At 36.4% G+C, this 15,816-nt stretch overlaps 1 protein-coding gene across 2 annotated transcripts in view; it reads left to right on the top strand.

The window, feature by feature from the left end:
- LOC131146773 (uncharacterized) overlaps nt 1-8,643 on the top strand; it is a 45,414-nt gene extending 36,771 nt beyond the window's left edge. For both annotated transcript variants that reach the window (XR_009134455.1, XM_058096555.1), the window contains one exon: nt 8,342-8,643. The gene's annotated coding sequence lies outside the window, so the exon portion shown is untranslated. The remainder of the gene's footprint in view (nt 1-8,341) is intronic.
- Nucleotides 8,644-15,816: the final 7,173 nt, after the last annotated feature.

Raw genomic sequence — 15,816 nt, 5'->3', positions numbered from 1 at the left:
CCCAAAAACATAGGTTGGTGCAGCACTACAAATAGTAAACTTTTCATTTTGCAGTGTTTTTTCCTGCAGCAGATGGGCTGCTGAGTTTGCCCTGACATTTGGGAAAAGGTGTAAATTTCTTAGAGATGACATTACTTGCATTCAGTTTTTCTTTGCAAATATCTCAATCTATTTCCTTTCATCGATATCTATGGTACTGGTTAATAGGTTAGAAATGGTTCAAAATGTTTTTTTCAGTGGTTGTGTGGAGGACAATGGAAAACATCAGTTAGTTGTTTGGCTATAGTGAGCATGCCTGATAAATGACTTGATTTTGATCATGTCATCCCTTGGAATATTGCCCGTGCAAGACAATGTAGCTGTGGCATGGGTGGATTCTCTTGATCCCCTTTGGAGACTTGACTGGAAGGAGTATAGCGTTTTATAGACAGATGGATTCTTTTGGGCCCTACGCCAACAAAAATTTAACTTGTTAATTTGGGATTAATTTGGATTTGGTTAATCTAATGATCCTCTAGTAAGGGCTAAGGAAGGTTCCATGGGTTTGTGGATGTTAATTGCTAACTGTGTGGATGTTAAATGTTAATGGTTTTCCTTTTCATGGTAAGTTGATGTCTAAGAACATTGCTTTAATGGGTAAATGGTTGTGGTGTATTCCCTTTGGTACAAAGTCATTTAGAGTGAATTTGGGGTTGAGATGTTCTTGTGAAAGTCCTTGGAAGGGTATTTCATTGTTATATCCTCTTTTTATTCTTCATACAATTTTTTTTTTATTTTTTATTTTTTATTTTATTTTATTTTTTTTGTTTTTGTAAATGGGTGTCTTGTTTGTTTTTGGGAAGACATTTGGGTGGGGGTTCTTCGCTTTGCTCATCTTTTCCCCATTTGTTTAGATCATCCTCTTTGCACAATGTATCTATTTCTTTATTCTTTAATTCTAATGGGGCTTCTTTCTATTGGGATTTCCATTTTCATAGAGCTCTTGATGATAGGGAGGTTTTGGAGTTTGCTTCCTTGTTAAGTTTTTTGGATTGGTAGGCTTCTTTTAAAAGGAGAAACTATTGTTCCTTGGTTCTGATTCTTTTGGGGAGCATTCTTGTAAATCTTTCTTTGGGTATTTAACCAAATATAACTCATCTTTCCTTCTTCATTTATCAATTTGGAAGGCTAAATTCCCTTCTAAGATTATGGCTTTTATTTGGTTGGTTGGTCGGTCTTAATGAAAGGCTTTATATCTGGATGTATGTTCTTCCTTTTTTTTTTTTTTCAAAATTCAAAATCTTCTTCTCAACTATTCCTTTATTGCTCCTTTTCAAGGGTATGTAATAATCTTTTTGGTTTATTTGGAGAGACTAGTGTCTGTGGAGGATTTGTTGGCCATCTATTTTTTTTTATAGTTTTGGAAGGGGTAAATGATGTAGCACAAGAAACAAGATCTTGCAAAGAGCCATGTTGGAGAATAATTAAGAAGAATTGGGTTAAGAGATTGTTGGGCTTAATTAGTAGTTTATTATGTATTTAGTTTAATTAGTATAATATTATGTATAATTTGGTCTGCCCCATCCCCGGACCCCGCATATGCGGGAACTCTATGCACTTGGCTGCCCTTTTTCAATATTATGTGTATCTTGGGGGCTTGTTTGTAATATTTGTGAAGTATGGGTTTGTTAGTAATTCATGTAGTTTAGGGGTATGTGTGTAATTTTATGTGTTTAGGATTTCTTATGAATAGTGTGTGGAAGCCATGATGTAGGCAGTTATTTATGAATTTGAATTGAAACTGAATGTGAGTTTTCCCCTGGTATCTCCTCCCTCCTCGCTTCCCCTTCCTCTTTTCTAATTTGTCCATGGCTGCAGAACCTTGATGCTGCTCCTGCATCATTTGGTATCGGAGCCCAACTTTGATCTCCATTCTTCCATTTCAATTTTCAATCCCCCTATTGTCCCCTTTTCTCTTATCTTCCGCCCTGTTCTTCTCCCCCTCTTTTCTTTTATTCTAATTGTCTCTCCTAATTCTCTCAATTCTCTCTATTTCTGATTTCTTCTCTTTTCTGATCTCCTGTTCTGTCCCTAATCCTCTGCTGCCCAGCAGCCTTCTGCCTTCTTTCTTCTCTGTTTCTCTTCTCATGCTCCCCTTCTATTTCTTTCCCCATAATTCCCTTAGTTCTTTCAGTTTTCTTTCCTTTCTTGTTTTCTGATCTAAACTCTCTCTTTTCTATTTTCATTCTCTGTCCTTCATTTGCCTCCTTCTCCCATCTTCTATCTTCTTCTCTGGTCTCTTCTTCATTCCATGCTTCTTCCTCCCTCCTATCCCTCTGATTCAAAATTATGGTTTTCGGTTCTGGAATTTCAGTTTTGTATAAAAAAAAACTGAAGAGCAATTCTGCAGTTTCTGAACTTTTCAGAAGTTCCACTTGTGTCCTGTTTTTAAAAAATCCACATCACAGACCCCTTCTTGCAACACGACCCATCCCATTGAAAACAGAACCCCCCGAAACCCTCACCCTCAAATTTTCATTGCCGTCCGATCACCAGAGGACACTCCACGCTCCGGCCAAACATCTCCAGCCGTTGGCACTTTGAAAACGCTAGTCTCCTGTGATTTTATCATCACACCACCAACACCACTATACTCCCCATCCCTTGATCTCCCTTCTTCCCAAAACTCATTGCTGGGAAATCGCCACTGGTGGCTCATGCGCCTCACGCGCTGGCTACCTGCAAGTGGGATTCTGCCTGAGTCTTTTCCAGCTTCCAATTTCGTGAGAATTTGCTCCAGCCATGATATATTGGGTTTTCTCTGTGATATTTTGATCTGCAAGGAGATATTTTGCTTTTGGACACAGCATAGTGGAAGAAGGGTGATAATTTGGCACGAAACCCTGAAATTATTGCTGCCAACATAAAAGATCAGGTTTTTTTTTTTTTTTTTTCAGCAGGACAATCAATATCAAGGTGCATTAAAGATAGTTTTTGAGAAATTGGCGGTGAGGATTGTGGAAAATTGTGTTAAGGGCTTGTGATATATAGCTGCAGCATGTATATGCATAAATTCAGCCACATGTTGACAAATTATAGGAAAAAGGAATGCCATTTGCCAAACCTTGGGTGCAATTTCAAGCTTTTCAACACCGCTCTCAAATGCGGAGAAAAGGTTTGAAAAATCATTATTGATAGAAGATGTCCAATGAATGTCGTTTCCATAAATGGAGTCACTCAATGCAGCTTCATCTGGAACCTCACCTGGAGCGTTATGACTGTCTTGGTTGATAACTCTATTGTACATGTTTATGAAAGATGTTTGGTCCCCATCCAAATGGGTGAATATTTGGCTAATGTTTGGTGTGATCCTACCTATAAAAATTAGTCATGTACTCCTTGGTTCTCCTTGGTTGGATGATTTGGGTGTGACTCAAGGGCTTGAGAATACATGTCTTCCACTACAATGGGAGGAAAATTGTTTTGAAGTCCGCTCTACCAATTAACCAAGACAAAGAATCAGTCACATTTACTCAACTTAAAAACTACAAGCAAGGAAATGCATGTGTGAAGACATCCAAAGTCTTTCAAACATTCTTGTTGTTGAGTTTGTCATCCCTGATATGTTCATTGATGCTAATTCTCAACTCAAGTCTATGGTGCTGCCAATGGAACGTGGCTTCTTGTCTCATTCAAGCACTGGATTTCAAAGAGTCGAAGCTTGCTTCTCCCTTTTGATTCTCCAACATTTCAAAATTCGAGGTCGAAATTTTATAATTGGGCGAGAGTTGATGTAGGACAAGAAGCAAGATCTTGGGAAGGGCCATGTTGGAGAATAATTAAGAAGATTTGGGTTAAGAGATTGTTGGGTTTAATTTTAGTAGTTTATTATGTATTTAGTTTAATTAGTATAATGTTATGTGTATTTTGGGGGTTTGTTTGTAATATTTGTGTAAAGTATGTGTTTGTTTGTAACTCATGTAGTTTTAAGGGTATGTGTGTAATTTTATGTGTTTAGGCTTTCTTATAAATAGTGTGTTAAAGCCATGATGTAGGTAGTTATTAATGAATTTGAATTGAAATTGAACGTGAGTTTGCCCCTTGGTATCTCCTCTCTCCTCCCTCCCCCTTCGTCTCTTCTAATTTGTCTGTGGCTGCAGAACCTTCATGCTGCCCCTGCATCAGTAAATATGCTTTGGCTCTTTGGAGGTGTTTAATTTTTTAGTTTTGGGGGGATTTGTTAGAGAGGAATGCTTGTATTTTTACCAGGAAGTATGTGTCTTCAATTATGCTTTGGTATAGTACTCAGCATTGGGCTTCCTTGTGGGTTTTTGCAGCTGGATGTTCCAAAGGGGTTTCGTTTTTTGATCTACAGCATGGTTGGTTGGCTGTGCTGTTTTGACTCATTTTGTTTTTGTTTTTTTTTTTTTTCTTTTTTCTTGTATATATTTGTGTAGGATTTCTTATGCTCCTTGTATTTCTTCTTAATAAATTCTTTTTCTATTAAAAAATAGTTCTCTTTTCATATTTTAAGAAAAATGTCAATTGGTAGCTCATCTTCTTGAGATGGCATATTTTCGTTTTCTATAATAGTGAAGTATAGGTGGGTGGTACCGTGGTAGGCATCCTACTAGTGAGACATATTCCTATTAGTGAGCTAGAATGTGGGGCTGTCATTCCAAAACATTTACAGGGCATTTTATCCCTCTTAATGTGCTTTGAGGGATGAAGTCAGGCTTTTGTTTGTTTGGATTATGATTTATTATCTTTTTGTGGACAGCTTTTGTTGAAATTAGGATAGCTTCCCAAGAGGAGAGTGAATTGAGTTAAAAAAAAAAAATTTTCTTTTTAATGTTTTTGTGTTATAACAACAAGCACACCTTTAGCACAATCACAAAATTAAATCAAGTCAACCACAACCAAAAACAAAGTAATCAATATCTTGAGCTTTGTATCAATAGCCCTGTAACAAGTGTAAAGCACGTTGAATTTATATAAGCCCTGTGTTACAATATCTTGATCTTTGTATCAATAGCCCTGTAACAAAGTGTAAAGCACGCTGAATTTATATAAGCCCTGTGTTATTTCACAATCACACTTCTTCCTAGTGTTCAATTTTTAAATAAACTTTCAGTTTAATAAGTTTAGGATGATCAACCAGCGTAGTCCCTTTCGGTTTTCGCAATCAATGCTGATAAAGCCAAAACGAATTATTTTCCAGTCTATTTAACAACCATACACTCAGAATTTATCAATTTTAAAGCATTCACGCAAGTTGTAAATTTTGCTGAAAAATAAAGAGTAAGGAAGAAGAGAGAGACACAAGGTTTTACGAGGTTCAACTTATACCCAGCCTACGTCCTCACCTTTGGCAAACCACCAAAGGATTCACTAGTTCAGTTCCGTTGACGGGTGGAACAATACCGATTACAACCACTCCTTTCTTTAGGCTAGAGCCTGCCTCTCCAAATGATATTCCCTCGTTCGGTCCAACGATTCTACAACCTTGAATCGTCTATAAACAAGAAACAAGATAAAGAAAGATTTGTGTACAAGAGACACTCTCACAGTAGAGTTGATTAGTACAAGATTCGGCACAAATATACTTCAAAGTAAATCAATATAAAAAGATTGAAGCTCAAATTAAATTTAGATGACCAAATATATCTTCCAAGTATTGAAAGATTCAGACTTTGAAGGCTCTACTTTAAAATTTGTATCAGCAGCAATTCAGTAGTTGAAGTAGGATGAACACAAGAGAGATTGAGAGCTTTTAGAGAACTTTGATTGCTGGAAAATTTCTTGGTGTTTAAATCTTTGAAGTTTGGGGCTATTTATAGATGTTTAAAAAGTAATTCCTTGCCCACCAAGTTTACTTTGAGTAATCCTCAAGTTTTTCAAAAGAGTAGTGCCTAAGAAATCCATTTAAAAAAAATCTTCCCGTTGAGAATTTTAAAACCTGTGTCGAGTGGCAGTCGCCTGCCTTAGAAGAAATTGAACGATCCAAAAGACTGGCAGTCGCCTGTCACAACCTAGGCAGTTACTTGACTTGACCACCCAGATGCCTGGCTGTGCTCAGGCAGTTGCCTGGCACCCTACTACCTCCTTAAAAATTTCTTTTAAAAATTGGGCAGTCACCTGCCATATGTAGGTAGTCACCTGGCTCTTCATTATTTATTTAAAAAAACCTTTCTTCTTTTAAGACTTTATTTACTTTGATTTTAAAACATATTTTAGAGTATTTCTAAATATTTTTCTTAGTTTCTTTTGGTTTAAAAGAGCTTCAATTCAGTTTATATTGAAGTTTACATGAAGTACTTACATAAAGATATCCTTAAAACTCTATTCTTTTAATCTTCAAGAAGGTCCTTGTTCTTCTGTAATCATATATCATCTTTGAGCTTTTGATCATCTTTCTTTCTTGATCTTTTTGTATAGCATTTTCACCATAAGCTTTATCATCCTTTTGAGATTTGGAATATCTTTAAGCTTTGCCTTCTTCCTGAAAGAATTTCAGTTGAAACAAACCATATCAAACTTTTCGTGATTTGTTATCATCAAAATAAGAATTGTAAGCCTTGTTAGGCCACCATTGCCCTATTATTTCTTTACCGAGTTAATTTTATTTTTTTTCAAAAATTCTTTTTGTCTTGCTTTTGTTTTATTTGGGGGTTCCGGGGGAGGGGCTGGGGTGCGGTGGGCGGGGGATGATGCCAGCTGCTGAGTTTGTTCTCTTTTCTGGCATTCCCTGTTACAAACTTCAGGCCTACCCTAGCGTCTCTCTGACATCCTTGGTTTGAGAACTGAGTATGGTGCTGGTTTGGAATAAATCAGCTGCGGTTAGAGGCTTAGAGTCATCTTAGAGGAAGAAGTTTCTGTGTGTTGAAGCTGTAGAAGCTGTGCTCTAACAGTCTACTTGCGTGAAGCTTGGTGATTGTAAATCTTTTGATAAATCTATTCCTTTTGTTTGTGGTGAGCTTGAGGGTATAGTGGTTCTGGATTGGTTTTATGTTTTTGGGTTGGGTTGAGAGAGAGAGAGAGAGAGAGAGAGAGAATTGAACTTCTATTGCTCAATTTGGACAATATGATGAGTTCACTTGGACTTTCTCCTCCCTCGCAGTTGCACTAATCGTTCTCTTCAATCTATTTGAATACATTCTAGTTCCTTGAAGATTAGATGAGAGTTCTATGGCAAATGACAATACAATGACTAGTTTTGAGTGTTAGATTTTTATGGGATTTGAAATAACTGGTTTGTGTACTATGAAGCACAGATTTAGGACCTGTTTGGTATAGTTGTTTTTTTTTTGTTTTGTTTCTGTTTCTCCACAGCAAAGAAACATATTATAAAAACGCATTTGTTTATGTTGTCAGTTTTTTGTTTTTGTTGTCGGTTTTCAGCTGTTTGCCAAAAAATTGAAAATCATATTTTATGGTTTTTAGTTGTTTTGGCAACCTATTGCCAGAGATTTTAATATCCAGAAATAGTTTTTTGGATTAAATTATTCGTTTTTCATACACTTTTAATTTTAAAATCAAAATTAAATGATTATATGAATTTAAATATAATTAAAATAAAATATACATAAATTTCAAAAATTAACAATAAAGCCAATTACAAAATACTTTACTATTTTTTAATTGTCACGTCCAACAAATTTTTTATGGTGAAATAAATTTTGAAAGTAGAATAAGTAAAATAATTATAATAAATCTTATTTTTATTATAATAATTTTTAAAGTGTATTATTTGTAATTTTATTATTATAATCATATTTTTATTATATTGAATGATTTAAAGATGAAAATGAGTATTTTTTAATTAAGTTTTTAATTTGTATTAGTTTATAAATGTTAACCAAATAGGTTACTGGTTTTTTTTTTTATTTTTGTTTCTGGTTTTTGTTTCTCTAATTTTTGACAGTAATACCAAACAGCCTCTTAGTTTTCTTTTGTTCATTCCCAACTATTCTTCTTTTTTGTTACTCCTGTATGATCTATATGGTCGAGTCTTCCTCTTGTAAGGAATTAGAGAAATGAATACAGGATGAAAAAAGACATTATTGTGGTTTGGCTTGGATATTTTGTAGGAGTTGAACACAATGTGAACAGCTTTATTCTTCCAGTGACAAACTTTCCGAGTTTTTGCCTTGGTTTTATGATGGATACAAGGCCCGTCCTATAAACCAATGTGTTTTCACCTTGCTTTTATGATGAATAATTGCACATGGAAGCACTTGTGTGTACTAGTGTACATGCAGACAACAGACATACATAACAACATTATACATTACTTGGATTCCTGCATGCATGCATCCACGTGCCCTTATTTTTTTAATAGTATTATTTTCATTGCTAACAGGCTTCTACACTGTATGGCAAGAGGACTTGCACTAGTCATTGCAGAATAATTCCTGGTACCAACTGTTGTGGATCTTGCTTTGAACTCATCTTGCTACCATAAAATGTAAGACTTATTCATTGGTAGTCATATATTCTGTAATGATTTCTTCACTCTTGGTTGTATTTATTATACATCCAAATGCTACAAATGGGTGGTTGGAACTAGGTTGATGCATTTGATGCTGTTGATTTGAAAGCAATATTTCCTATGCTTGTAGCTGATTTTTAGTATCAGTTGATCGAGATTTAAGGTGTTGATTATAGACTTCTAGTTATACAGTAAGTGTCGCAGCTGTTGCTGATGATCTGTACTAGTTTCAGAAGTTATTTATTGTGTGAACAGTAGGTGAAAATGCTAGGCCTTGCTAACATGCGGAAAAGTAGGAGTTTTTTTTTTTCTATTTTTGATTTTTTAAATAAAATATTAAATAACGGTTCAATGGCAACTTTTTTTTTTTTCCCTATTTTAATGCGTTCCAAAACTCATTGGATGGTCCAACGAGTTTTAAACAATGAGGGTGGCCACTGATTGACATGTGGTGGGCCAATCTCGTTGGACGGTCTAGCGAGTTTTAAGGAAAACACACTGGACCATCCAGCGAGTTTTGCATGAGACTTATTTTTGTCACGTTACTCTCCCTCTTTTGGCTTCTCCCTAAGAAGTCCAAGAAGACTCAAACGGTGCCGTTGCTGCCGGGCCCCACAGCCTGTCGTTGCTCGGCTGCATTCTGTTCCTCGACACCCACCTCTGCCGCTGCTTCACCAACCTGCCTGAAAATGGTATCGGACTCGGAGCTCATCAGTCGGCTTTGCGAATTTCTCTAGACCTCCGACCTCGACACAACTACCACCGGCACCGTCTGTCGCCAGATCGAAGAAGATTTTGGAGTCGATTTATCCGCCAAAAAAGCGTTTATTAGAGAGCAGGTGGATTTATTCCTTTAGAGCCAATTGGAAAAGGCTGGGGAAGATGACTATAATGAAGGGGGAATGAGAGGATGAGGAAAATCAAGAGGCGGAGGTGAAGTTAGAGGAAAGCGAAGGTAATGGTTCAATGGAGGGAGATGAAGATGAAGAGGAGGAAGAAGAAGATGATGAAGAAGAAAGTAACGGAAAGAGTACCGGGAAGAAAAGGTTGGTATTATTTATTTATTTATTTTTGAAAATGTTAGTGATTTAATTGATTTTCATGCTGTGAAATTGCGCATTTGCAGCTTTTATTTACGGTGACATTTTGGATTTGCATGCATGGCTGTTTGGGAATTATATTGAAGAGTTTGGGCCTTCAGAAAGAAAAAAATCTGTTCTTGCTTCTTTATGACTATTTTTATCCAATGTTTCAATTGGCACTTGAAATTTTTGTTAATGTTGCATGCTAAATGGGTAACCAAGTAGGGTTGATGTTGCTTTGTTTTTTCACTCATTGCATTATGGATTTGTTTGACTCGGGACTTGGAATTCCTATACCATCATTACTCGCACTGCCTTGTGCAATCTGATGCCACCAAATGCAATCAACTTGATATCTTTGAGCAAGGATAAGTTTTTAAAAACTAATTTTTGATAACCTCATTTTTGCACACTGGAATATCCAAATGCCAATAACATCTTGTTGCGATTTCGTCGTTTTTTGTTGAATATGTAATAAGAGTTTCTCACTGTTTGGTTGATGCGAAAATGCTTTAATTTTGACTTCGTGCATTTATTTCACCATCCCTAGTTTTCTACTGTCGTTTTAAACAATGGTTTGCTGTACAGTTCATATTCTGTTATGTTGCCTCTGCTTTCTTTGGGTATAAACAGAGAGAATAAAATTATCCGGCCCAACACAAAAAAAGAAGGACACGGGGGGGGGGGGGGGGGGGTGTCGTGTGGTGCGGGGCCGGGGGGAAGCGGTGTTGGGCGGGGGGTAAGGCATTCCATATGTTCACACAGCTTTGGAAAGAAGCGGGGCGGTGGTGATGGAAGCGGGGCAGGTCGGAGTTAAAAGGATGTGGGGCTGGCGGGAGGGGCGTTTGGGGCTTTCCGGCAATGGGCTCACCAGGAACAGTAGCCGAACCAAGAGGGAGAGGGAGGAGGTTCCTGTGCACCAGCTAGAGAAACAGGAGACGGAGGAGGAGAGAAATTGTGTGGAGAAAAAAACATGCAAAACTCCCTACTAAATGTAGCAATTTTTAACAAACTATAGTTTATAACTCGTTAAACCATCCAACGAGTTTTGGCTGCCACGCGTTAGCAGGGCAGCCCTCCTACTTTAAGACTCGCTGGATGATCCAACAAGTTTTGTTTAAAAATCGTTGGATTATCCAACGAGTTTTAGGACACATCAAAGTGGGAAATAAAGTTTCAAAAAATCGTTATTTAATATTTTAATATAAATTAAAATTAAAAAAAGAAAAAACTCGAAAAAGTAGTTTTATTTTCCATTTTCACAGATAATTACAAAAAATGCTACCTTATTTTATCATATTTTCCAAATTTATATAGAAACGGTAAATAAAAAGTTCTTTTTATTGTTTTCTTGATTTCCTCTATAAATCTTGGAAAACTAGAAAAAGGTGAAACTTTTGTTATTATCTGGAAATCTAGAATTAGAAATAAAAACTGATTCTCACAACTAAATAGGCTCTTAGGTTTAGCTTTGTTGGCCCAAACATAGCATATATATTTGTTGGGCCGTCCCAGTTCTTGGGAAACATATTTTGAGTAGCCATTCTCCCTGTAATGTTTCCTTTTGGTCCGTTGGAACTCAGAAAATATTAGAGAAAGTAAAGAAAAATATCAAGTAATTTACATTTTCATGTATGGTTGTTAAGGAAAGTGAGAAAGAAAATAAAAAATATGTTAAATCTATAGACAAAATTTTGATTTTACATATCATTAATATTTAATTTTTCATAACTTTTGGTCATATTAACAAAATTTTTTTTATAGTATTTAATAGAGAAGGAAAATATAAGGGAAAATGAGTTTGTCCTATATTTCCCTTTTCTTTTTTTTTCCTTTCACCAAGCAAAATCCTTTATCCAAATTGACTCTTGGTTTGTCTTTTTTCTTCTCTCCTTGTAATCTTTTTATCTTTCCAAGCAGGCTGACAAATTAATTTTAAGTGTTAGAAATTGGTATGATAGATGGAACATGCTTCTCTTTGGCCAGTTTTAAGTCAATCTCATTAGTCGGGTGAATGCTTTTGAGGGCATTGACAAAGCTCCAAGTTGTCACGCAGCAGAAGTCTAAATTGTATCTTTTTTTTTTTTGAATTACGCACCGGGTATCCACATGTCCGTTTTTCGGTCCATGTGACTAATCCTATGCATCTTGAAGTTGACCCCACAACTCTAAAGGGAGGGTAAATTCAGGAGTCCAGGGACGGAAACGAACCCGAGTATCTTGAAAGATCGTTTCCATGATGAGCCTTTAAATAGAAAATTAAACAAACAAAGCTGTGGTTAGATGTTTGTAGATTGGAGTGGCGGGTAGTTTAGTTCTTGAACTCCAACGAAAATAATTTTGGCCCTCACAATGAAACTGTGCGGTTGTATTGTTTGGAGAATCACTCGAGCACGACATGGTGCCATTTCTTGAGATTTTTGATACTGTCTATTATGAAATGCTTGTAGATTGATTTCACTTGGTGTCTAGCTTAATTTATATCTTTTTATAGTGCCTGATCAAACCTGATTTGATTTGATTTTTCTCTTTTTGAATCATGCGTTGGTCAAAGCTAGCTTTTGAATTTAGAAGATCAAGTTATCTTATAATTAACACTAGCATTTTTCTATAATTTGGTTGTGCTTGCCCATAGGTACACATGTAGAATCTACAGAGAAATTGAGCTAATGTTATTAGTGAATGCTGTGGTTTGAGCGTAATGCATTTATCCAACAAATGGGATTCTTATGAATCACTCAATGAACCCTGAACAAAACAAAACAAAAGAAAGAAGCTAGTTGTCTGCTCAACTTCTTTCACATGCATTGCCTTGAAATTGAAGTTTAGAACACGTTTGAAGTTGATTTCATTATTTAATTACATTTAAAACTACTGATAAGCAAATGGGATCTCTTCTCAAATGATCAATGCCAATCAATAATACAACTATAATGGCATTTCGTGGGCAATTTGTTTGTTTGTTTGTTTGTTTGTTTTTTTTTTCCATGTTATATTTGGGTAATTTGGATAATTTACTCAATTGAGGGGGTTGGGTGGATTATAGGCTCACTTCTCTCTCTCTCTCTCTCTCTCTCTTATATATATATATATATATTGTAAAGAACATTTTACAAAGGCTCCACTCATGTATTTTTTTTTAAGAAAAGGTAGAAGGTCGTACTAGAGAGAAAAGTTCTCTATGTTATATTTGAGAGCATGAATTTAGGATCTTATATTTTGATTTTGATGGATTTAGACATTTTAATACGATTTTATATTATATTTTATTTAAATTATTATACAAATTTAAATTTAAGATCACTTACACATTTTGGTGTTAGACTTTATTTAAGCATAGCATTAGTGACATCTAGTGCAGGCAAGATGGACGTGATTGATGATATATGATGGTGTAGTATAGTATCACGAGTTAAGCTTGTTCAGCGCATTATGCTTGCTTATGACCACTTGTCTCATGTGCTTGGGATGAGTTTCCATCATGTAAATACTAGTATAGGGTTATTTTCTATTAGTAGTGTCTTTATATGCCAAATAAGGTAGTATGACTCCTCGGTCACTTTGATGTTTACTAGTGTCAGGATAATAATTATATAAAAATCTCTTTAAGGGAGGGTGAGTGTTCATCAGTCATTGTAAAACTCACTAGCTATAGTCAACTTGTTTAGCCTACTTGCCTTCCTCGCTAAACACATAATGCCAACGGAGGTGTTGTTAATGAATTACATTGCCTTTAATGTTTACTGATTGCTTGCTAGGACTTTTATGATTTGATTACGGTTTTTCATTGCTATTTGAATGAATGTTAATGAAAGTGTTTTGTGGATGAATATTGGTAAACGATAGTCTGGCTAGTTAAGCAAGAATGCTCTAGCTAGCACCGCACGGACCTTTGTAAAGGTGTGAAAATAGTTGGCCTGTGACACTTGGTATTAGAGTCAAGGCTTAGTTGCTACGAGAATTTAGTTACCTTTATTGTGGGATTTGGAAAGCTTTTCTAAGTGACCATGGCACCAAATAATGCTGAGAGGATTAGCATGCTGGAAGCACAGGTTGAGGCAACAACCAACACTGTGGCCGCAGAGGTGGCCTAGAGGAGAGAACTTTTTGATGAAGTGATGGTATCACAAAAGCATCAAGCAAGTTTGCTAGGTGAGATGTCAGAGGACTTTCGCCATATAGTGGAAACTTTGCAATCTCAGATGGTGGATCTAGATGCAAAGATGAATCTGATGGTTCTTGCTGTGGGGAACTCCAACACTTCGGGAGTTAGTAAGACCAAGGTATTAAAAGCTAGGAAGTATGGGAGTGCTCGTGATGCCAAGGAATTAGAGAACTTTTTGTTTGATGTGGAGCAATACTTTCACGTTGTGAGGATGACCTCATAACAGGTGAAGGTGGATACTGTGACCATGTACTTGATTAGTGACGCCAAACTGTGGTGGCGTACCAATTACAAAGAAATTGAAAATGGAAGCTGTGTAATTGATAGTTGGGCAAACTTAAGGTGAGAGCTCAAAGCCCAATTCTTTCATGTTAATGTTGAGTATAATGCAATGAGAAAGCTGAGAGATCTCAAGCATATGAGGTCAATCAGGGAATATGTGAAACAATTTTTTTCTTTGATGTTGGATATTTGGGATATGTTGGAGATGGACAAATTGTTCTATTTTCTAAAGGGGATGAAACCATGGGCAAAAAATGAATTTCATAGGCAAAAAGTTCAAGAGTAGTTTACTGCACAAGTTGCTGCAGAACGCTTGACAGACTACGTTGGTGATAATACCGCTTCGTCCAAACAGTTTGGCGGAGAGGGAAACAGTGGGAAGTCTTTCAAGAAAGGCAAACCCAAGAGTAGGGAAGTCGACTCTAAATCATCAACCTCAAAGGAAGTTTCATTGTCTCAAGGAATCAACACACCCAATGGAAAGGGGAAGAGTAAAATTTTGTGCTACTTGTGTGGAGGACCTTATAAAGTGAGTGAGTGTCAACACAATGGATTACTCAATGTCATGAATGAAGAGATTAAGTCCATGAAGGACAATGAAGTGTGGGATCTCGTCCTATTGCTAGAAGGTACGAAACCCATTGGTTGTAAATGGATATTTAATACCAAGAGGAATTCAAAAGGCAATGTGGAAAGGTACAAGGCTCGTCTTGTTGCGAAGGGCTTTAGATAGAAAGAAGGCAAGGATTATAAAGAGACTTTCTCTCCGGTTTCTTCGAAAGACTTTTTAAGGATTATAATAGCATTTCAATCTTAAGTTACGTCAGATGGATGTAAAGATAGTGTTTTTCAATGGTAACATTGATGAGACAATCTATATGGTGCAGCCTCAAAACTTTGTGTCAGGAGACTTAAAGAATATGATTTGCAAACTAAAGAAATCCATCTATGGCCTCGAATAGGCATCTCAAAAATGGTATATTGAGTTTCATCAGGTAATTATCTCGTTTGGTTTTGAAATGAATTCATTTGATGACTGTGTATATCATAAGTTCAGTGGGAGCAAGTATATTTTTCTAGTTTTGTATGTTGATGACATCTTGCTTGCCAGCAACGATATAGGCTTATTGCACGAAACTAATAGATTTCTAGTTAAGAATTTTGAGATGAAAGATCTTGGTGAAGCCTCTTTTGTGTTAGGGATACAAATACATCAAGATCATTCTCGGGGTACTTTAGGACCATCATAAAAGAGCTATATCAAAAAGGTTCTTAAAAGATATGACATGCAAGATTGTAAACCAGGTGATACCCCTGTGGCTAAGGGAGACGAATTTAGTCTCAATTAGTGTCCTAAGAATGATTTTGAGGTAAAGGAAATGCATAAGATTCCCTATGCTTCGGCTATAGGTAGTCTAATGTATGCTCAGGTTTGTACACGTCTGGATATTGCGTACGTTACTAGGATATTGGGTAGGTATTTAAGTAATCCAGGAACAGACCATTGGAAAGCAGCTAAATAGGTTTTGTGGTACTTACAGAGAACAAAAGAATGCATGCTCATGTATTGGAAGTCAGATTAGCTTGAGATCATTGGGTATACTAACTCTGATTTTGCGAGATGCCGAGATAGTATGAAATCTACATTGGGCTATATTTTTCTGCTTGTTGGAGGTGCCATCTCTTGGAAGAGTGCTAAACAGTCTCTTATAGCCTCTTCCACCATGGCAGCAGAGTATATAGCGTGTTATGAGGCGTCTAATCACGAAGTATAGATGCAGAATTTTGTCACAAGGCTACGCATAGTGGATAGTATT

The sequence above is a fragment of the Malania oleifera genome, chromosome 1 (assembly GCF_029873635.1).
Source record: "Malania oleifera isolate guangnan ecotype guangnan chromosome 1, ASM2987363v1, whole genome shotgun sequence".
Classification (NCBI taxonomy): domain Eukaryota; kingdom Viridiplantae; phylum Streptophyta; class Magnoliopsida; order Santalales; family Ximeniaceae; genus Malania; species Malania oleifera.
The sequence above is the reverse complement of the archived record's forward strand: the minus strand, read 5'-3'. Positions and strand labels throughout refer to the sequence as shown.